The sequence below is a fragment of the Lissotriton helveticus genome, chromosome 3_1, assembly GCF_964261635.1.
Source record: "Lissotriton helveticus chromosome 3_1, aLisHel1.1, whole genome shotgun sequence".
In the NCBI taxonomy this organism is placed as follows: domain Eukaryota; kingdom Metazoa; phylum Chordata; class Amphibia; order Caudata; family Salamandridae; genus Lissotriton; species Lissotriton helveticus.
Window position 1 is genome coordinate 1,488,982,014 of NC_136061.1, and position 23,710 is coordinate 1,489,005,723.

Here is a 23,710-nt window from a genome sequence, read left to right on the forward strand (position 1 = left end):
TCAAAAGGTCCTTTTCAATTACGGAAAATATTTTTTCATTAGGTTTTAAAGATCTCGAGGCAAAACCAATAGTCACTTCTTTTCCCCCTTTCAACTGGGTAATAGTGGCACCAAGACCATCATTGCTTGCGTCTACCGTAATAATACATTCCTGAGATGGATCAAACTGTGCAAGAACCCCAGCAGACACAATTTCACTTTTTAACCTATCAAACTCTTTTTGACAATTTTCACCCCACACAAATATTTTGTTTTTCTTTAACAATTCTCTTAGTGTTGCTGTTTTTGCTGAATTTTTTTTATGAACTTAGAGTAAAACTCACAAATCCCTAAAAATGAACCCACATTTTCCTTTGTTTTTGGCGTGGGGGCTTTAGATATAGCGTCAATCAAACCTGGTCTAGGTTCCACACCTTGTTTAGATATTACGTGTCCCAAATATTCTATAGAATCTTTTGCAAATTCACATTTTTCTCGATTTCCAACGACACCATATTTTTGTAATCTTTCTAGAACCATAAGCATACATTTGTCATGAATCGATTCATTTTCTCCTGCAACCAAAATATCATCCTGATAGGTTACCACCCCATCAATTCCTTCCAAAACATTTTCTAATACACGTTGGAATACGGATGCCGCTGATGACAACCCAAAAGGCATCCTTTTAAATTGATAAGAACCCATTGGAGACACAAATGCCGTGAGATGTCTTGAAGATTCCTCAAGTACAACTTGATGGTAAGCTGATGCTAGGTCGATTTTTGAGAAAATACTAGAGCCTGAGAATGTGCTGATGATGTCATCAATTCTAGGTAATGGGTGTGAATCAACCCAAATTACTTTGTTTAAGCTCCTCAAGTCAATGCATACTCTCAACTTGCCATTTTTTTTTCTTGCGATAACCAATGGACTTAACCATCATGACGATTCAATTGGTTCTATTACTCCATCATCACACATTTTTTTAAGAATATCTCCTAAATCTTTACGTACACTGAAAGGTACATTTCTTAACTTGTGTTTGATTGGAGTCACCCTATCCTGTACTTTTATTTTATGCTTAAATCACTTTATCTTACCAAGTTTGTCCTCAAAAACCTTTGGTAACTTTTTGAACGATTTACTATCATTACCCTGTTTACTAATTGTATCACTGTTCTCATATTTCACTGTGTTATCTCCATTTTCTAGTTCGTTAGTCACCAAAGATACTTGGACTTTTCTCCCAGGTCTGAGTGTCATGCCAAACAAGCCCTGGTGAAACCATCCCAGTATGTTCAACCCTTTCTTAGCAACATACACTTTACCAAAAATCACGCGCCCCTTAAACTTGAGTTCACATTCAAAATAACCTGACAATTCAATCTTTCTCTCGTCATCTGTGACTGGATTTCTGTCCGGAGGAAGTAAATCACGTTTCCCCCAAACCTCATTACACAGTTCATCACTTATCATTGTCATTCTGGCACCAGAATCTATAAGTAATCTCAGCTTTTTTCCATCTGTTTCTATTATCTCGTAAGGATCTATGCAATCTGATTCATCATCCTGGACAACAACTATCATGTCCTTAACCCCCTGTAACAAGATCGTTCATGTAAAAAAAAATGTACAGGAATTTATATAGCGCAAATCACCAAGCGGTTTCTAAGCGCTTGCTTAGGGAACCCGTCCTGGTATTCCCCTGTGAGATAACCCCGGCAGGGTATCCGCAAGGTGAAAGCCAGGCATCCCGCCGCGAGGGGCCGTTGTGGAGATTAAGCAAGCTATTGCCCAGAGTCGCAGAGTGTGAACCCGTGAATCAAGTAGGCACCGGAGCTAGAATTGTCGAGTCCATGGACATTTTAGGACTCAAGACCCCGCCGAGCCGGGAATTGAACCCTGGTCCCGGGCTGACCTCTGCTTCCAGGTCTGCCTCCTCTAACCAGTGAGCCACACTCTGATCATCTTCAATAACAGAATTAATTTTATCTTTTGGAGTCTGACACACTTTGGCAAAATGCCCAACTTTCTTACAAACTTTACACTTCACACTTTTCGCAAGACAAGGTCTACCATTTGGGTTGTGTCTGGCATTTCCGCACCTAAAGCAAATGTTTTTTTGATTGAAAAAACTTTTTGTTCGAAGAGTGACTATTTCTATTGTCTTTCTGTTTAATAACTTTCTTTGAGTTATACTTTTCTTTTGAACCTAAATTCTCATTCACAACAGACACACTGCTATTTTCTTTTCTAATGAGCTCTTTTCGTGCCTTGCGTGATACTTCAATCCCCTTTACAATATCAATTGTTTCAGCACAACTGGGGTTTCTCAAAGTGAGTAATTTTTCTTGAACCTTACCATCATAACATCGTACAACAATCTGATCACGGATGAGTTGGTCCGTGAAGTTTTCAAACTCACATTCTGCAGCTAACATGTGTAAAGAAGCAACATAGGTAACAATGGATTCATCTTGTAGTTGTTGTCTTGTAAAGAATTTGTGCCTGTTCACAATTAAACTAGGTTCTACATCAAATTGTTTCTCAAGTTTCTTCACAGCTATCTCAAATTCATCTAAATCTTCTTGATCATGTGGGGTTATATAGGGTGGTAGGTGTTCATAAATGGATTGTCCCTCAAACCCTAAATTGTGTTCTAACAGGAACCTCTTTCGTCTGGGCGGTATTTATTATCACCAATCGCTCCTAAATATTTGCAGAAAGCTCTATACCAATTTCTCCATGGGACTAGAGGGTCACCACGAGTTTGTAGAAAGGGAGGGGGAGCACACACATTTTGCATTGTGGCCATGACCCAAACGATAAAACATAAAAATATGACTCAAATCTCGACAATTCAATCTGTAAGACTGTAACACCCATCAATAAAACAATATAGCCATTGTAAATCACACTAAAATATGTCTATATAACGTTAGAATAATAATAAAAGATGTAATTATGTCAATCCTGTAAAAAAAAAAAATTGTATTATGGTGAGATAGTAGAAATTAAATTAAAGTTATTTTTCCCTTCTTTTTTTTTATATGTGTGTATATCACAGATATGCTGAAACTGAAGTTAGCATTCTAGTTGCATTCTTTCTTTAACTAATGCTTGACTTCCTGTTATCTTGAATTCAATACGTAGTCCTTCTTCATATAGCATGTGCAGTTCCTGTGTATGTGTGACAACTTTTAGAAAGGTAACTTAAACGACTACTTGAAGTTCCTTTTGTAACAATAACTTCCTGATGTTCCTTTTACTGTAAGAGTCAGCATTCTAGTTGTTGTACAGGATGTTACTCAGGAAAGTCAACCCCTTCATGTAGTCCTTCTTCAATTGTCATTCTTACCCAGGACAACTGAAAAGACCGTGATTGATTGAGGAAAAAAATGCCCCTCACATGAAGTAATTCGATCGTTCTTATTTGGCTGAGTGAGCAATTTCCTTTTAACTTTGTAAATTCCCTTTGCGCTTGTCACACTGTAAGCTTTGTTTCCTTTTAATTGCCCAAGAAAAAGCACAACCAGCAGATTTTAATGTCAATTTCGTCTTCGCACTTTACACGACGCACAAAGCTGACCTTGTTTATTTCAAAGAGTCACCCTCTCGCTTGAGCAGATGCGCACGGCTGGGTTTGTTTAGACAATAACAGCAGAGAATGTTAACCACGTGCTTCCATAGATACAGGCAGAGGGTTATGTTTACCTTTGAAATGCGATAAAAGATTAACTGCTTCCTCGCGCTCTGGTTTTCGCGCACAGTTAGATGTATTTATTTTGAAATGTAAGTTGCAGGTTATCTTCACTTTTGAAATACTATAAAAGCTTCACTGCCTCCTCCAGCTCTGTTTTTCACACACAGTCATCTTCACTTTTGAAATATAATAAAAGCTGCACTGCCTCCTCCAGCTCTGTTTTTCGCACACAGTAAGGTGTATTTACTTTTAAAACGTGGGCTGTTTATCAATTACACGCATTCGCTGCAGACCATAAATACTTTTACTAGATCCAAAAATGATTGCTTTCAAAGTCAATTATAGCTTCCCTTTGAAAGTCTTTCACTTGACGTTCAGCTTGCTTTTAAAAATGAATTATGGTTTCCCTTGGAAATTCTTTCACTCCACGTTCAGCTGACAACTCTCCAGGCAATTACTCATGCACATAAGAGAAAATGTTCACCTTGGAAAACAGGCTTCTCTTCAATGGCAAACACAGGAGTTGGCTTTTAATATAACTTCCCGCTTGATGCATTCAACTTAGAGAGTGTTTATTTGAATTGTAGATATGGCGGTCTCACGCTAGGATGATTAAACTGTTGCCACTCTTGTCATGCATTAATCGAGTAATTTAATGCTATAATCACACAACAAGCGATCTTGCACAGTCTTTTCTTATTAAGAAAAATGAACATTGTATAATCGAGATGCTCAGAGTGAAAACTATTTATCTTGCGTTTATAATCAGCATATAAGTAAAAATATACAGGCCTGTTTATCTTCAAAGAAACAAAATGTTTCCTGTTTTCCTTCAGCCAAAACGAAGTATTTTCTTGAAGATGTATTCTTCCCTTAAGGTTTCTTTGTTTAAAAGTAAAGATGTGCTTCTTATCTGCGTGGATTCTTTGCTGTGGCTAAAACTATTTTCTTCTTTTTCCTTTTATTATTTGTTGATTCCTTAAATCAGCAACTCTTCTTTTTGCGTGGATTCTTTGCTGTGACCAGATCGTCGCCAATTTGTAGAAGTAGAATAATCACCAAAAGAGGATAATTCAAGTATTAAGTTTATTGGTCACAGCTGTTGCAGGTCCCAAGTAACTGTGTCACATAGAATGTCTCAAGCAAGTAAAACATAATACATTCTAGATTCAGATGACATAGGTAATGATGTAATCCAAGCAGATCACCACACAATACCATGAAAGCAAGTTCCACTTAATATTTTTCACACCCTCAAAACTAAGCAGGCGTTATGTGGAGAGAAGGAAAACAGTGGCATTCACACTAGGAAATCTTTTCAATCCTGGTCTATTCTCAAGCGGGGACATGACTGCGTTTAAGAAATCTGCATAAGCATCATGACCCATCATGAAGAATGTTACAGAAGGTAAGTAACTTGTTCTACAAATGGATATTACCTCCTGCACTTTTCGTCTTTCAGCCAGTGGCACAGCAACTCTCATGAAGGAGGGAGAGGAAACAAGTTGGAATCTATTACACAAAACTTTGCAAACATTTGGGACTTTGGGAACAGGATCTAGCTTGATTAGTAGGGTTTCACAAAAGAATGCAGCGGCTCAGGTTACTGCTTCACAGTTCAAATGTGTTGAAGCACCTCTCAGTAGGACTCACTGCAATACCCATCATCAAATGAGAGCAAAGCCCTTCAAGAGAAAGAATACACACTAACTTGTAGCAGTGTTTATTATATAAAGGCAACCTGTGGGATACAGTTTATTTTTCTAACTGTCTTAACCGTAAACGGTCCCACAGATGCCACAAAAATGTTATCTTCTAACCGAAATTCTGAAAATCGATCAATAGAGTGTCTCTGGGCTCGTCCAGAATTTCATCTGTGCAACCAGTTCTTACTCTTTTTAATGGTTCTGAGGGTTATAAAAATGAAGATAGAGGTATCACTTTTTTAGTAAAACTGATTCAACTTAAGGCAGAAAAGCTAGCTTTTCTGTGCATGTAATTGTTTTTTTGTCTTTTGAAAACACCATGCAAGGGTGAGCTGAGATTGTTTAGAGTTCATTGACCATCCTAGCAGAAATAAGTTATTACAAAAGTCATCTTCCTTGTCAGAAATTTCTAAGATATGTATGTATCAGCTGCAAGCAAGAGCACATAAAAAAACAGCCAGAAGTAAAATGAAGTCCCATATGGGAACCACAAAAGAATCTGTGGGGGGTGTGTATTGATATAGTATTACCTACAGGTGGTTCCCACTAGGTTGTTATAGTTAGTTTCCATAGGAAAAACGTTTTTTGACTTGCATATATTTTTGGTGCAGTTTGACGAATCTTGGATTCTGGTTGTTCATGGACATTTTCAGGGTGATTCGTCAAGCGAAGGCTGAGAAAAAGTTGGGAGGGGGTCAAAAAAGTGTGTTTTTCATGTTAATTCTCATGGGGATTTTAGACACAACTACAGCCAAAACCGCTGAACGGAATTACACTAAATTTGGCAGGAAGGTAGGTCTTGGTTCAGAAAGCCTTCATTTTGTTAATTGATGTAAATTCATTAGGGAGTTTGGGAGATATTAAAAGAAATCCACATTTTTTGATATAGGGACGTTTATCCTCCGAGGAGCTGAGAGTCCTGTGCTGATATCTGATTGGCTTCAACCTGGAAATGTTGGCAGCCATCTTGGGACTTGGTCTCAGGAAAGCCCCCCCCCCCCACAAAAAATGGTTAAAATAAAGAAAAGGGGACAGGTAGGAATACCATGTCCCCTAGTCCTGGTCCTGAGGTCTCCATTGGACCACGCCAGGGCAGAGAATGTTTTTTTTTTTTTTAAAGTTTTGCTGCAAAACCACAACAGGGTGGTAATTCCACAGCAAACAACTCAAACTGTCATTTGAGATGTCACCATTGATGTCACTGACCATGTCATGAGTGTTGTAATATGTGTGGTCATAAGCAGTGCTTTGGGTGGGAGTATGTCATAGTTTGCTCAGGTAACTATAACTGCTGAATTTCAATGGTTTTGTGTGAGTGAAATATGAGCCTAAATAAAATGTCCCTGTAATCTACCGTTTTTACAGTGAATATATATATATATATATAAAAATATGTATATGTATATATATATAGTAGAAAACACCGAGGAAGGCAACCGCCGAAACGTTTGTTTTTGCTGTTAATAAACGCTGTGTCTAGTAAACTGCCGGAGTGCTGCTTTCATCTTATCGTATGATAAGGTTTCTGTGAGCGTCATATATATATATATATCCAACAAAACAGTCCTCAAACACCATCAATAAGGATTGATGCAGACGACAGTTTTGATTTCACCCTTTTTTTCAAGTATCCACCATTACACATTTCAGCTGTCCAGTTCGGCCTTGATCATATGATATGCACCTTATTTCAGTATGCTTTTTAGTTATTACATCATCATAGACATAAAGACAAAACTTTAGTCATCTTTCCCAGAGGAGCAATGTATTTATCGTGGCATCTAGCACATTATTATTTAGCGCAATATGCACATTATGTTAGTTCATGAATGTAATCACAAAAATAAAATATATTAAATTTAACTTTTGTCAGTTTTACATCTATATTATAGAAAATTTACATCTTGCACATATGTCAGTATTATGACCCATAAATTCATACAATGCATTATAGTACAATGATTCAATCAATCAAGCCCTCTACTGGCAGGCAGTTTCATAGCACAAATTACATATATCAGTATAGCATCAGTAATTCGGTCCATGTGGACGAAATCAACTAAAGTGATCATTTGTTGTGTTCTGATTTACAGCCACTTTAAGGTGCCATTACTTTACGCCGTACATTGAAACAATCAAGCCCTTGTGGGCACACACTATTTTATCAAGAATACTCATGCATGAATAATACAACACATTGCATATTGTCATAAATTCATATTGCCAGAGCGTGAAATCAAATCAAAGTGCATATAAATTGTACCCCTGAGGGCAGACGTTTTAAAGTGCAAAAGCATTCTAACATGCCACTACTTCTCTTTGCATGCAGCTTGCATTGCAACTAAAACATGGTAAACCTATGATTAGAATGTATCTGTTGAAAAATCCTATGTGGCATGTTTTAACAACTCGCCATATCAGCTATCCAGCAGATCATCAAAACAGCGTGCATCCTGAAGTAAAATACAATAAAGCAAAATTAAGCCAAGTCCATATGGTCAAACCTGTCATGGCACATATGCATTTCAGTGTTTTGCCTGGCTCCACACTGCAACTTATTCCATTTGCTCTGTTGCATGTATTGGGCAATATTGCCTACAGATTTTTTTCTTCCCGGACCAACTTAGTGACAGGCGTACCACTCCTCATCTGTGTTGAGCCCATTTGGAGTTTTACAGTTTAAGCTTACAGTGTTGCACATGTCAAGTTCCTGCAGTGCCTGTGCATTATCACCACCTCTTCTGTCAAATGGGACTGCCTCGATTACCAAGTAGCTAATTTGTATTGAACTGTGTTATGGTGTAACTCACAATACCTTCCCACTGGTTAGGCTTGATCAGTGTTGCTTATGGCATGCATGTGCTGTATCACCCTCTTTTATACTGTGAGTGTTGTACTACCAATATAAATAATGTTACATACATATGTTAGTATATATATGACAAATTCTGTCCTACAGTTGTAGGAACCGTTTATCTTGGTTGGTTTATCTTTAAAAAGGGATGTGTCCTCAACCATGTTCTTACCTATGCTGCAGCTTTGCATCTAGTGCATTTTTTAAAACCTGCTTTAGGTTGCAACCAACTCCTCTGCTAAACCAGCTCGGAGCTACTCTTTACTAGAGCCTCTCACTGTGCACTTGTAACTAATTTGTAGATGAATGGATATCAATTCCCCAATCATTCGGGCTGTTTATAAATATATATATATATATATGGGATAGGGCTGGGTAGGTGTGAAGGTAATTTTTGGGGGTGGGTAGTGGTACAGGGTGGTAAGGGTATTTTTAGAGTTTAGGGGTGGATAGTGGTAAAGGAAGGTTAGGAGTAAAAAACATGCAGCTTCCTGTGTGTGAAAGCAATATGTCTGTTTCTCTGCTCTCGTAAGAGCGGGTATGGAAACTGATGAATGCTCCGCTTTCAGCAAGCGAGAGCATTTTTTGACTGCTCTTGCTTGCTGGAAGCAGAGTGTTTGCTGTGGTGTGGCGACAGCGATTAAAGCTCCCACCCAAGCCAAAGCAAACAGCTATGTCCTGGGGGTGGGCATTCGAGACATAGCAGAAGCCAGCGCTTAGTGTGGCCGTCCCCAGAGCCATCCATGACTCCAGGAGGAGTGTTGCTCAGCCCCCCTCCATGAAACAGCCCATGGGAGGTGGTGGTCCGGGGGGGGGGCAGGGTATCAGCACGCCCCCATCCTTAATTTGAAAGAATTGCCCCAGGGAGGTGTCTGTCCTCAGGGATGTGGGGGTGTTCTGCGGGTGTCAGGCTCCGTCGGGCTACTCCTCAGGGCTGTGCTGAAAACCCTTTACCCACACCCTCGTGACAATCCTGCTGTATGACTTGGTAACCACAAACTAGCAGAATGGTCCCGTGAGCGCGGGAAAGGAAGGGGACAGCAGGGAGGGAGATCTGAAACAACAGAAATAACACGTTTTACACTAATGTCCACTTTCTTATCTTTCCCTCTCACATTTGCATACCCCACGGTTAACAACAAGAGAACCCTGTATGTCTACCCTCCTACCTGTAAAGAAAAAAATAGGAGGTCTTATAAACAGGAGAGAGAGGCTAGGGTTCTATCCAAAATGGCAACCAACTGAAAGAGAACAAGGAAGAATATCAGGTGATGCTATCTGCCTCACGAAGTACATGCACATTAGGTCAATACCTCACCTACCACTTTCTTTCAGTGTTCTCTCTTAGGCTGCACGTCCTTTTGATTAGATACCCCCCATTGTAGGTTCTCTCCTGCACTGGAGAAAAGATAACAAAACAAAGTTGTCGGCAGACAAATGATAACTTCTCACTGAAGGTTGAATCACCCTCTTAACAGTTCAGCTCACACCTTTATGCGTGAATGTACATGTGCTTTTAAGAGTTTTTTATACTCCTTCGAATTCCACAGAAGTCTATACTCAATCAGTAGCGTGAGCCCACACTACTTGTCACATGAGAACAAGATGCCATAGAACCACAATAAGTTTTTGAATTCACGTTCTGCTCCTGTGATAACCAAAACACTCCAAAATTATATCAAGTTTGTTTTCCCCGCAAGAGAATGCAGACGCACTTCTCAGCCAACGGGGAAAACAGACGTATTCACTCAGCCGAGTGAATCTTCAGAAACACACCCTGGACACAGCCTGAAACCACTCCGATAAACTCCAGGCAAATCTCTTCGCAATAGCTGTACTCACGGTTGTGTCAGGAAACCGGACTCTACAAACCTCTTACCCGAACTTGGTAAGAATTATCGGCATCGACAGCCGCCGCTTCGTTTGTTTTATTTCCGGGAATTGCGTGGTAGCGTTGTCGCGACGCGTAACCACTTGGCCCTCTGGGAAATGTAGTTCCGGTTGGTTAAGGTGCCAAATGCTACGCATTGCGCGGACAGCGTCCCGTTCAGGACCGTATTCCTGACAGTACATCCCCCTTCACAAGGGGCGCTGTCCAGGAGCAGGCTTGTCCGGATGCAGTCTATGGAAGCGGGACACAAGTCGGGGAGCATGTACCGAACCAGCCGGTTCCCAGGAGTTCTCCTCCGGGCCAAACCCTTTCCATGAAAGCAAGTATTGGAGCCTCCCCCTCACCCTCCTGGCGTCCAACACCCGCATAACCTCGTATTCCCGCTCATTCTGCACCCAAACAGGCAAGGGAGCCCGACAAACAGGGACACGAGAGGGCTTCAGGAGAGACACATGAAACACAGGGTGAATTTTGAGATGAGCAGGCAACTTCAATTCCACAGCAACAGGGTTCACCCGTCTAACCACCCGATAAGGACCAATGAACCTTGGATTAAACACACTATGTCTCCTGAATCTGATGTGTCTTGTGGATAACCACACTAAGTCCCCTTTTTTGTACACAGGACTCGGCCTTCGGTGTTTATCCGCCTGTGTCTTGTACCTCACTTTGGCCCAAACAAGATTCCTACGCGTCGCCAGAAGTATCTTGCGAATGCGCATCAGTCTTGCTTTAACGTCTGGCAGCCGAACAGTGTCGTTTGGGAGCACCAAGGGATTAACCCTAGGATGATGACCATAGGAGCTGAAAAAGGGGGAATGACCTGTGGAAGAGTGTTGAGTGCTATTATACGCTAGCTCCGCCACCCACAGCCAATCCACCCAGGAATCTGAATCTGCTTGGACATAACAACGGAGATATTGTTTCAGGGATTGATTGAGCCTCTCCGTTTGGCCATCGGACTGGGGGTGAAAACTAGTGGACAAAGATGAGGATATATGCAGTGCCGAACACCAGACTCTCCAGAAACTGGCAGTAAACTGGGCCCCTCTGTCCGATACTATCACTTTAGGGAGTCCATGCAACCTCACCACGTGTATCAATAGAAGGTGTGCTAATCGACCCGCAGTTGGCACCTGATCACAAGCGATAAAATGTCCCATCTTTGTAAGATAATCCACAACAACCACGATGGCTGTCTTACCCTGATCCTTCGGTAGGCTAACGATAAAATCCACGGAGAAGCTTTCCCATGGGGTCTCAGGAGTGGGTAAAGGTTGTAAGAACCCCTGAGGTTGTTGTCGATCTGATTTCATACGGGCACACAGCTCGCACTGTTTTCCCCAGTTGCTTAAATCCACACGAATGGAAGGCCACCAGAATTGCCTTAACGCCTTCTCCAAAGTCTTCACATGTCCCATATGACCTGCACTAGGTGTGTCATGACACCATTTGAACACAGTTCTTTGCAATGCTTTGGTAGGTACTAGCACTTGAGTCCCTTTCATGGCTATTCCTTGTTTCATTGTCCATTCCGGATGGTGGTGAAGCCAAGTTCTCCATACGCAGGACTGTATCCCTGAACGCACTGCTTGCAAGAAATCTCCGGATTGGGCAACACACACCACCTTAGTGGGATCTATGATGGATCGGTTTGGGGTGATGGCATGCATCCCAGGACTTTCTTGCCGGGTCAAAGCATCTGCCTTTTTGTTGTTAATTCCGGGTCTGTAAGTGACAACAAATCTGTACTCCTCAAAAAACTGCATCCATCGTAACTGTCTGGGAGTGAGATGACGTGCCGCTCGTATGAATTGTAAGTTGCGATGGTCAGTATAGACCGTAACCAGATGAACCGCTCCCAACAACCAATGTCTCCACTCTAAGAAGGCGTCTCTTATTGCCAATAGCTCCTTTTCGGCGATGGTGTAATTTATTTCTGCAGGACTGAGCTTCCTTGACATAAAAGCAATGGGGTGTAAGATTCCTGTGTTTTCGTTTCTCTGGGACAGAACAGCCCCTAAAGCTACTTCAGACGCATCTGCTTCTACCACAAAAGGCAGTTCCGGATTGGCGTGAGTCAAGACAGGTGCTCGGGTGAAGGCCTCTTTCAAACCATCAAACGCACGTTGCGCTTCAGCATCCCAAAGAAACGATACGTTCTTTCTGGTGAGGCGGGTTAAGGGGGTCACCAGGGCAGAAAATCCACTGATAAAGCTCCGATAAAAATTGGCAAATCCCAACAAGCACTGGATGTCTTTGACTGTACATGGACGAGGCCATTCTTTTATGGCTCTAACTTTTCTTTCTGCCATAACCTGACCAGAGGGAGTAAGCATTACCCCCAGAAACTCAACTGTTGTCACATGAAATTCACACTTTGTGATTTTACAATAAAGATGATGACACATCAAGGCTTCCAACACCTTGCTTACGTGTATTCGATGTTCATCGGTTGAGTTGGAGTATACCAGGATGTCGTCGATGTAGACGACTACGAAGCGATCCAGAAACTCCCTTAGTACCTCATTCAAAAAGTATTGGAATGCGGCCGGGGCATTACAAAGCCCGAAGGGCATTACTAGGTATTCAAAAAGCCCATACCGCGTCTTAAAGGCCGTCTTCCATTCGTCGCCCCTTCTAATGCGGACCAGATGGTATGCTCCACGTAAGTCGAGCTTTGTGTAGATAGTAGCTGCTCTGACTTGTTCCAGCAAGACCGGGATCAAGGGCAAAGGGTACTGATTCCTTATGGTGATGGAATTCAAGGCGCGATAGTCTATACAGCACCTCTTCTCTCCGTTCGCCTTAGGGATAAAAAATAAAGGCGACGACGCCGGTGATCTTGAAGGACGGATGTACCCAATGGCCAGATATTTGTCCAGATAAGCCCTTAGATACTCATTCTCGGGTATTGTAAGAGCGTAGAGCCTGCCGTTTGGCACTATTGATCCTGGTATAAGATCAATACGACAATCGTATGGTCTATGAGGCGGAAGCGTCTCGGCTTGCTCCTCGCAGAACACCTTCGAAAAAGTCTCATAACAGGAGGGTAACTCCACTTCTTTTTCTGCGGCAGTGGCGATGTTATGTAACAACGCCAAGGCTCGAGATGGACACTCCGCGGACACTGAGCAATGTTCTTTGCAATAATCAGAAACGAAACTAATCGTTTTAGAAGTCCAATGAATGTACGGTTCATGTTTTTGAAGCCAGGGAAGCCCTAAAATGATGCCATATTGTGGTGCTTGTATCACATTAAACGAGATCATCTCCTGATGGTTACCGTTGTGGATACACTGGTATTCAGGGGTATGGTATTTGATGGGTCCTGCTATCAGTTCACTGCCATCCACCGCAAATACCAGTTCAGGTTTTTTCTTGGGAATAAGCCGTATTCCCAATCGTTCTGCTTCCGCATAGTCTATAAAACAACCTGTGGCCCCAGAGTCCACCATAGCTTTGACTTCTCTTTCTCCGGATTCCATGATTAAAGACAAGGACAAAAACACATGATTCTTTTCCTGATCACAACCAGGCGTGATAGAAGGGATGATGATCACGCTTGAGGGTTCCCCTTCTTCTGCTCTCAAGCATTGGAGTTTTCCGTCTTCTTATCGGAGGCACCTGCAGCGGCTTGTCCTGTCCTATACTTTCCAGTTTTAGGCTTTGTTGGGCATTCATGTAGATAATGACCTTTTTTCCCGCAATATAAACAAAGGCCGTTCTTTCGACGATATTCCTTTTCGCTAAAGGATAAAGAAGCCCGCACTGCTCCTATTTCCATGGCGTCTTGTGCCGAGGTCGTTTTGTCGCCACCCCCTCCTCCTCGATCCGGAGCCACCGCTATTGGCTCTTTCTTTCTTAGTTCGCCTTTCCGCTCTCTTATCCTATGATCCAGGCGTAGGGCAAGTTCTATGAGAGCCGAACAGGTACGGGGCTGCGGGTCGATATGAGCCAGTACGTCCTTCATTTCATCGTTGAGGCCCTGATAGAACAAAGCAGATTGTTTAACCTCGGGCCAATCTGTTTCTGCAACCAATCGCCGGAAACTATTCAAATAAGTCACCAGATCTGTGTTACCCTGCTTAAGGACCAACAACTCCCTGTCCGCTGAAAACGTTTCAGCTCTGCGATCGAAGGTTTTTTCGAACTCTACCCTGAATTCGTCCCAGTCGTAGAGCAAGGGGTCATCTCTTCTGACCACTGGGACAGCCCACTGCGCTGCTTCCCCCCCAAGGTAGGAAATCAGAAACGCTACCCGAGCCTGATTGGTTGAGAACATTTTAGGTTTACACATGAAGTGTAAGAGCACTTGGGTCATGAAAACCTGGACCTTTTTGTTATCCCCATAAAACCGTTCAGGGGGAGCTAGTGGTATTTGAGTGGGCATTTCTACGACTAACGAGGGGGCAGGTGTAGCGCTCGTCCCGGCATCAAACGGATTCCCCTGCATTCTATCCATACGAGCTCGTAATTGAGCATTTTCAGTTCTGGAAGCCGCCACTTCTCTATTGGAGGCTGCCAGTTCTGTCTGCACTAAGGCTAGGGCTGCCAGGACGTCATCAAGCGTGGCCATTGTCTTTCAACACAGCCAAGAGGAGGACCTTTTTCTTGGGCCGATAATTCTGTCAGGCTCCGTCGGGCTACTCCTCGGGGCTGTGCTGAAAACCCTTTACCCACACCCTCGTGACAATCCTGCTGTATGACTTGGTAACCACAAACTAGCAGAATGGTCCCGTGAGCGCGGAAAAGGAAGGGGACAGCAGGGAGGGAGATCTGAAACAACAGAAATAACACGTTTTACACTAATGTCCACTTTCTTATCTTTCCCTCTCACATTTGCATACCCCACGGTTAACAACAAGAGAACCCTGTATGTCTACCCTCCTACCTGTAAAGAAAAAAATAGGAGGTCTTATAAACAGGAGAGAGAGGCTAGGGTTCTATCCAAAATGGCAACCAACTGAAAGAGAACAAGGAAGAATATCAGGTGATGCTATCTGCCTCACGAAGTACATGCACATTAGGTCAATACCTCACCTACCACTTTCTTTCAGTGTTCTCTCTTAGGCTGCACGTCCTTTTGATTAGATACCCCCCCTTGTAGGTTCTCTCCTGCACTGGAGAAAAGATAACAAAACAAAGTTGTCGGCAGACAAATGATAACTTCTCACTGAAGGTTGAATCACCCTCTTAACAGTTCAGCTCACACCTTTATGCGTAAATGTACATGTGCTTTTAAGAGTTTTTTATACTCCTTCGAATTCTACAGAAGTCTATACTCAATCAGTAGCGTGAGCCCACACTACTTGTCACATGAGAACAAGATGCCATAGAACCACAATAAGTTTTTGAATTCACGTTCTGCTCCTGTGATAACCAAAACACTCCAAAATTATATCAAGTTTGTTTTCCCCGCAAGAGAATGCAGACGCACTTCTCAGCCAATGGGGAAAACAGACGTATTCACTCAGCCGAGTGAATCTTCAGAAACACACCCTGGACACAGCCTGAAACCACTCCGATAAACTCCAGGCAAATCTCTTCGCAATAGCTGTACTCACGGTTGTGTCAGGAAACCGGACTCTACAAACCTCTTACCCGAACTTGGTAAGAATTATCGGCATCGACAGCCGCCGCTTCGTTTGTTTTATTTCCGGGAATTGCGTGGTAGCGTTGTCGCGACGCGTAACCACTTGGCCCTCTGGGAAATGTAGTTCCGGTTGGTTGAGGTGCCAAATGCTACGCATTGCGCGGACAGCGTCCCGTTCAGGACCGTATTCCTGACAGCGGGCCCCTGCATTAATGTGGTGTTTAGTTCCCGAGAGGTGGCTGTCCCCAGGGCTTTCAAAAGCCCTAGGAGGGGAAGCCATGTGTGTTCCCTTTATATTTCACTGGCATGCCCCCAGCACGAGAGCCCGCACTTGTTTTTTTGTTTTTCTGTTCCCGCAAATTGGCAAATATTGCAATTTCGCAGTATTTTGTTTTGTTTTTTTAATGCTTTTTTGGCCTGTAGGGGGGTCTCTGGGTAAAGGTCCTATGGGTAAAGGTAAAGGTCCTATGGGAATTAACATGGGAAACAAACCTTTTTTTGACCCCCTTTCTCTTGGACCGCGCTTGATGATCACCCCAAAACTTTCCTTATGCAACAGGACACAACTTGAAACTTTTTTGGGAGAATTTCGTGAAGATTCGTTAACCAGCGCCAAAGTTATAGGCAAGTCAAAAAACCCTTTTCCCAAGGAAACATGGTCATAACTATAACTACCTACTGGCGACTGCCAGTAGATAATATATAAAAGTGTGTGTGTGTGTATATATAGTTCGAGTTAACAGTACTAACTATAACTTGCACCCCCGCCATGCACTGCTTATGACCTCACTTATGACATCTCTCATGACATGTTCTATGACATCTCCGCTGACATCTGATTACACCAAATCATGAAAAGCACAATCTGCGAACTAAGATCTAGTTTCCTGACAAATTTGGTGTAATTCCATTTGGCAGTTTCTGCTGTAGGCTGTATCTTAAAAAAGTCTATGGAAATGGAAATCGGCCTGTCGAGGAGGGCCACGATCACCCACCTCCGCCCAAATATATATGTTGTTCTTCCCAGGACCTTGCCCACCCAGGGGCATGAAAAAAAAGCTTATTTTGCTGTGGACCTGATGTGGACCTGATACAGATTTTGGGCAAAATTTGTAAATACAATTTTGGGCCCCAAGTTGGGCCTTTGTGGGACCCCACCACTAGGCCTAGGGGGTCAGGGCATTCCCACCCTCCCCCTTGTGTTTTTTGTTGTGCATTTTTGTTGGGACTCCGGGAGAGTCTTGAGTGCGCCAGGAAGTGGTAGCAGCCAATCACAGCATTCCTGTTGCCACGTGGATTCATGGATCCACCGCAGTAGATCCGTGTCTCTAGATATACATACATCTTTTTACTTTAATACCTCCAAAACTACTGAACAGATTTACACAAAATGTGGAGTATGCTGTTCAGCGGTTAGGCCTGCACTTTATGAAACGCCCTGAAACTTTCCAGAGAGCAGCTGAAGTGAGCCGCACGCTAGTTTTAAAAATGTTGTGAAGATTCAGGAAACGGCACCAATGTTATTAGCAAAACAAAAAAATGCTGTTTCTATGGAAACTAGGTTCTAACTATAACTACCTATAACCAGTAGGTTATTTAAGATATATATATATATATATATATATATATATAGATATAGATATAGATTAATTCAAACAGGAACCAAACTTTTAAATCGAGGCCACAGGAAGTATTCTATCTCGTTTTTAATTAAATGAAGTTTGCATCTTGCTGTCAGACAGACACCACAAAGGAACATCAGAGGGTCAGGGCGCTGGACGCGTTTCAGGATTATCTCCTTTCTTCAGCAGCAATGTTTTTCGAAGGGTAGACAGGCACTGTTCTCGGCGCACTTATATTGATGACTGCCTCATGGGCGTGGTTAGTTTTCGGCTTTATGGGAGCCGTAGTGCAGCCAAATGTATTCCCCATGTGGGTGTGCTTAAATGTCTTAGTTTCCGAAATAATTGACATCAGCCACAATTGCGCATCAACCCACTGTGGAAACAATTATTTCGGAAACTAAGACATTTAAGCACACCCACATGGGGAATACATTTGGCTGCACTACGGCTCCCAGAAAGCCGAAAACGAACCACGCCCATGAGGCAGTCATCAATATAAGTGCGCCGAGAACAGTGCCTGTCTACCCTTCGAAAAACATTGCTGCTGACCTTGATGCCGCGAAATAGACCGCGAGCCGGTAAACGTTTCTTTACCGCAAGTGCCGCGTTAGAAAACAACATCGTGACGCCTCCCGTCCGCATGACGTTTCACGTTGTCGCGTGATACGTCATATGACGTACAACGTTAGCGAACTGGTACGCGAAGCGAGTCGCAAAGCGCAGGTTTCTGGAAGCAAACCGGGAGGCCCTGCAAAGCGCTTAACGTAAACACAGCAAGTCATGTGACTTGGTAATAACACTTTTCATTGGTTCATTTCACTTTTGGTTTCCTAATGATGTAAGACTAGGTCATATAATCTAAAATGAACACTTTTGATTGGTCGAGAACTCTTGTTTTTCCCAAATGATGAAAATCCCTCCTTCTTTCCTCACTCTGACTTTCATCATTGTGAGAGAAAGACCCTTTGTGATCACTGAGCAATGGCTTCTTTAGTAGCTTCAGCTGGTGCTTCCCCACCACCTCCACCACATCCAAGGAAGAGTGGTCCACCTGCTCAAGTTATAATTCAACAAGGAGAGGAAGAAGAGGAACAGGAGGACGAGCACGAAGAGAGGCAGTTTTTGCCTGAGCAGCCCAGGACGTCTCACCGGAAAGAAAACTTCATTTGGCAATTTTTTTAAATTCCCAAAGGTCAGAAAAAAGTAAATGCAAGATACGTAACTTGCCTTATATGTCAAGATAGACTGTCCAGAGGGACCGACAAAAAATACAGTTTCGGAAACTACACAATGCATCGCCATATGACTAGGTGGCATCCTAACAACTACAGTGCTGCACAGTTTCGGAACGACCTAGATAATCTCCCTATTATGGCCAGAAGATCTGTTGTACCGGAAGTAACGGGACCAGAGGGCAGGGAGATGGTGCCAAATATACAAATGAGATTTGGTGATGTAAAACACATCTGCGTATTTTGCGATGGATTCATTTCCTACGGAGAAAAAAGCATCACTCTGATCAACAGAGCTATTGACTATCATATGCAAGTTTGTACGAAACGCCCAAAATAATAAATACTTCTTTTTTTTGTTTTGTTGCTCCTGTTGAGCCCTTTACAATGAATCGTTTTCATTGCCCCCTCCAAGAAAAACCCAAAAAAATATAAAACTGTTCAGAAAAATTCAAAAAAAGTAAAAAAATGTTCTGAAAAAAAAAAAAAAAGTTCTTTTCAGAACTACCTCCCCGTTATTAAAAAATTGGTACAATATTTGGAACTGTGCCAACCTCTATTTCTCTTAGTTCGCTTCCCAGTTCGCTCCCCGGTACGCGAACCGGAAGCGAACCAAAAACAGTAAGTATAAGGGAAGGAAACAGACACTTATGTTAAAAGAAAGACAGCTATAGGGGAGTAAACTAGAGATACTATTACCCGTAATCCACTGCTGATGATGTCACATATTACATCATTCATGACATGCTCAGTGACATCATCAGCAGAGGATTGCGGGTTTTTTGGCAACGTGCCTTATCCACGGTTTAATAACGCTGCCTTTTGCTTTATATAAGTTTTCAAATTGTATGAAATATATACCAATAGGTCGTTATGAACCTTTAGGTAGTGCTTTTCTTCATGAGGTCTGGTCGCTTCCATACACATACAGATGTTTCAAAGATGATCAAGAAGTTTATCTGAATGGAGAGGAATGCACTGAGACGCCAGATCATTCACTAATGTGTAGGCACATACAGTTACACGGTTCATGCAACAAACACCGACCAAATATGGCTTGCGTGTTGCAAGGCACGCCAGTTCCTGCTATCATCCCCACGTTCAAGTTGTTGGAAAATGGTAGTTATTTGATGCTCAATAATGAAGATTGTTCTGAGTTAATTAAAAGTATTCCTTTTATCGTAACAGTAAGTGAACGGGTTATTTGCTGCAGAAATGTTCTATTTCCTCCCACACATGAACATAGGGAGTTTTCAATCTGGCCACAAATACCAACCTTGGGACAGATTTCAACGGCATGGCAAGAATAAGAGCTCTTTTGTCTCAGAGAGAGGTGGCCTTGAGTTCGGCCCGTGAAACTTTCGTGCTTCACATAGCGAACACCCGTACAGAGGTGCACACACTTTTCAATTCAGATTTGCCTTTCAAATTCAGCAAGATGGTTCCGACTATCTTTAACGCATCCTCCGCAAAGTCCCTGGCGCACTTTTTTAAAGTTGTTACCAGTGGTCTCGTGACTTCATTTGAGAAAATCTTTGGACTCATCCCTGCTTCCTTTCATTCTATTTTCTCCACTCTGGTTCGTGGATTGGCATTTTTACTTGCATTACCAGCGGACGCTCTTGTGCTTTTTTACATTTTTAAATATGGATGTCCCTCCTATGCAACCTCCCACCCTGCAGCTGCTGACACTGTTCCGCAATCGCATGCTAGAATATTATGGCACAATGCCGTTGGCGATATTAAGCACGGCATATGGATTATCTTTTCGATTCTCCTACTTCACCTGTGTCCAGCCTGTATTTCACTGCCTGACCTGTGATTTCGATTGGGCCATTGATTTGTGTCTCTGCGGACCGGTTTCTCCTGACGTCGACTTTAATCAGCTGATGACTCCTATCATTACTCACGAGTTGGTTTGTCCTGGCGAAAGGATTATGGCTGTGGCATTGATGCATGGACTACTTGGTCCCTGGAATTTACTGGCGGCAGCACAGTCTTTCTTGGAACAGAGCTTTCTTGAAAACCCACCGAGCTGTCCTCTGATGGTGATAGAGGATCCGGTGCTGGGAGAGCACGTATGTTCTTTTCCGCTTTTAAATTGGATGGCTGAACTGTTTTCGGATGAAGACGGTGACTTCCTATTGGAGGCTGTTGCAGCTTATTTTGCATACACAGTTATGTCATAGACCTTTTTCATGTTTGATATGCTGAGTACTAGCATTTCATTGACAATTCATTGACTTATTTGTCAAGTTTTTATTATTTACCTTGCCTATTGGCTTAAGACTCGATAAAGTACTTGGCTGTTTTATTTTTCTTTAGCATTAAATTTTCCTAGTTTTTAATGCTTTACCTTGCGGACCGTCCACATATAAACTTGCAATCTGCTCTCATGAGATGGCACTTCTATTATCTTATTCAGTTCGTTTCCGGATCATGGGGAGGTGTCATCTAGGTCCTGGATATCTTTACACCGTGTTAAGTTAGCATGGGCTCATTACCGGTTTAAACGCCATTTTTCCTTTTTTGCAACTTCTGCACACGACACTTAGTTGTTGCTTTAGCTTTCCACCTAGTAGTTCATCGTGGTTTACATGAGAATAATATGTTATTGCTCTACTATCTGCTTTGCTTGTTAAACTATATCTGTACAGCGAGTGCTAAAGTTTCAAGAACAACACGATACAGAATTGTTATGAGGTCTGATCTCCACGACTTCATACTCATAACATAAGTGCAACTTCTGCCAATTCTGGGCATGAGGCGGGTTTTATATTGCTTTGCCGAACACACATACACAACAGTTGATGCGGCTCACATGAAGAGAGAGCTGGTGTATGCTGATGTGATTCCTTCAAATCTAAGACACTAAAGTATGGGCACGCCCTAAACCAACACAAAGAGACCTTCTTAGCAAATAATATAATATGTGTATTAGGGAGGGTGAGATATAAGGGAGACGGGGGAGGCGGGGAGGGGGAGAAGCAGGGTGGAGCCCTCTCTACCTTGCCCCTCCCCCTCCTCGCCTCCCTGCCCCACCGTAACTCCCTCCACGGCCCGCGGCTGCTTATAAGTGTTGCTAACTCTTATTCATTTACAGCATGTTAACATACTATCACCATTCGCTTTTTATGTACTAGTAACTATGCTGGTAATTTTGCTACTGATAATATGTGTACTTGTATTATCTAAGATACTACGCCTGTGAAGACGGCATTAGTAAATAAACATTTCAAATACACATGTGTTCTTCTTAACTCCATGTTCTGGTTTCTAAGAAATATATAACCACCGACTGTTCATGAGTTCCACGTATCCTGAGGTACTATAAGTTCATATTCTGGATTGTCTAAACATTGAGAGTTTGTTATATCCAATGTGACACTGTACCTAGCTTGCTAAGGAGTTTTTGATTACTAACGTGAGTTTTGGGACACCCTAATTCGCCGAGGTTCCAATCCTCTGTCCACAGTTCTGTGTGAGAACAGAAACCCTGCGACAGGGGCACCCCCGACCCTTGCTGGAGCTTCATCACACTTGCGATACAACTCCAGCAATGCGCCACCTTTACGGCACAGATACATCACGCATCTGTGCTGTTTTTGCCCCATGATGCGCCGCATTGTAAATGCAGCACACCATAGGTGACGGAACAGCGGCACAGAATGACTAACACATCCCTGGTGATGCGCCAGTCATCATAAATGTATCCCTATGCTTCTTATCTTGTTAGAGATGAACCGCCATATGTATCATCAAAGTTTTTTGCATTTCCTAAATAGCGAACTTTAAGGAATAAATAGCGATTCTTTACCATTCCTAGTTTGCGATGAGCTATTTGCTAATTACAAATTACCCATTCATTTCCTTCATTTCCATAGGGCGGTTGGACTCACTTTTAGCTCGAACGGCTAAATGGATTTGCACGAAACTTGGCAAAATTGTAGGGACTGGTAGCCCGATGTGCCTTTGCTATGTCTCAAGATATATGCTCCAGTGGTTTTTACGAAAATTTACTTTGAAAAATATATATTGGGCTACATTGGCCTATATATATGTTGGAGCCCAAATGTAGCCCAATGTAGCCCAATGTAGCCCAAAGATGGCCGCCAGACACACAAAAAAACAAATGTAGCCCAAATATCAGCCAGATGTAGCCCAACTATAGCCCAGTGACAGAATGACCAATCAGCTTCGCAAACCTCCGTTACGCGAAGCGGAGCGCTGTTACAGATATATATCTTTTTTTGAACGTTAATTTCTTAAAATCCACTGGAGCACATATATTGAGACCTAGCAAAGGCACATCGGGCTACCAGTCCCTAATATTTTGCCAAGTTTCGTGCAAATCCATTCAGCTGTTCGATTATTATTATTATTATTTTTTTTTGCCCCGCAGGGCCCTTTTAAAACCTCCACATCAAACCTAGGGGGTCAGCGAGGATCTACTATGCCCCCTTATAGTTATTTCCCCCTTTGTTTTGACCTCCTCTTGTCTCTCGATCCTACCGAGAGACAAGATGGCGGCCGCTACGGACTGTTTGGAATGTTGACAGACGCCGGAGAACCAATCAGCTTCGCTTCACAAAGCTCCGTTGCGCGACAAGTACGCGTCCTGGTCCGCTGCCCAGTCCGCTGTTACAGATATATATCTTTTTTTAAACGTTAATTTCTCAAAATCCACTGGAGCACATATATTGAGACCTACAAAAGGCACATCGGGCTACCAGTCCCTACAATTTTGCCAAGTTTCGTGCAAATCCATTCAGCCGTTCGGGCTAAAAGTGAGGCCAACCGCCCTATGGAAATGAACATGGGAAAAACGCGTTTTGGGACCCCCCTTTTTTCTCGGCCCCCCCTTGACGAACCCCCCCAAAATTTTCAGGGGCTGCTCAGAAACAAAATGTGCCATTTTCCTGAAAATTTCAGCCAATTCCGTCCACAAACGCCAAAGTTATTAGACATAGAATTTTCAAAAATCCCATAGAGAAAAAATCCTAACTATATATACCTACTGGCGACCGCCAGTAGGTAATATATATATATATATAATATTTCACTTATTTTATTTTACTTCCCATGCGTGGTAAAGGCAAGAGGTGTTACGAATCAGCTTCT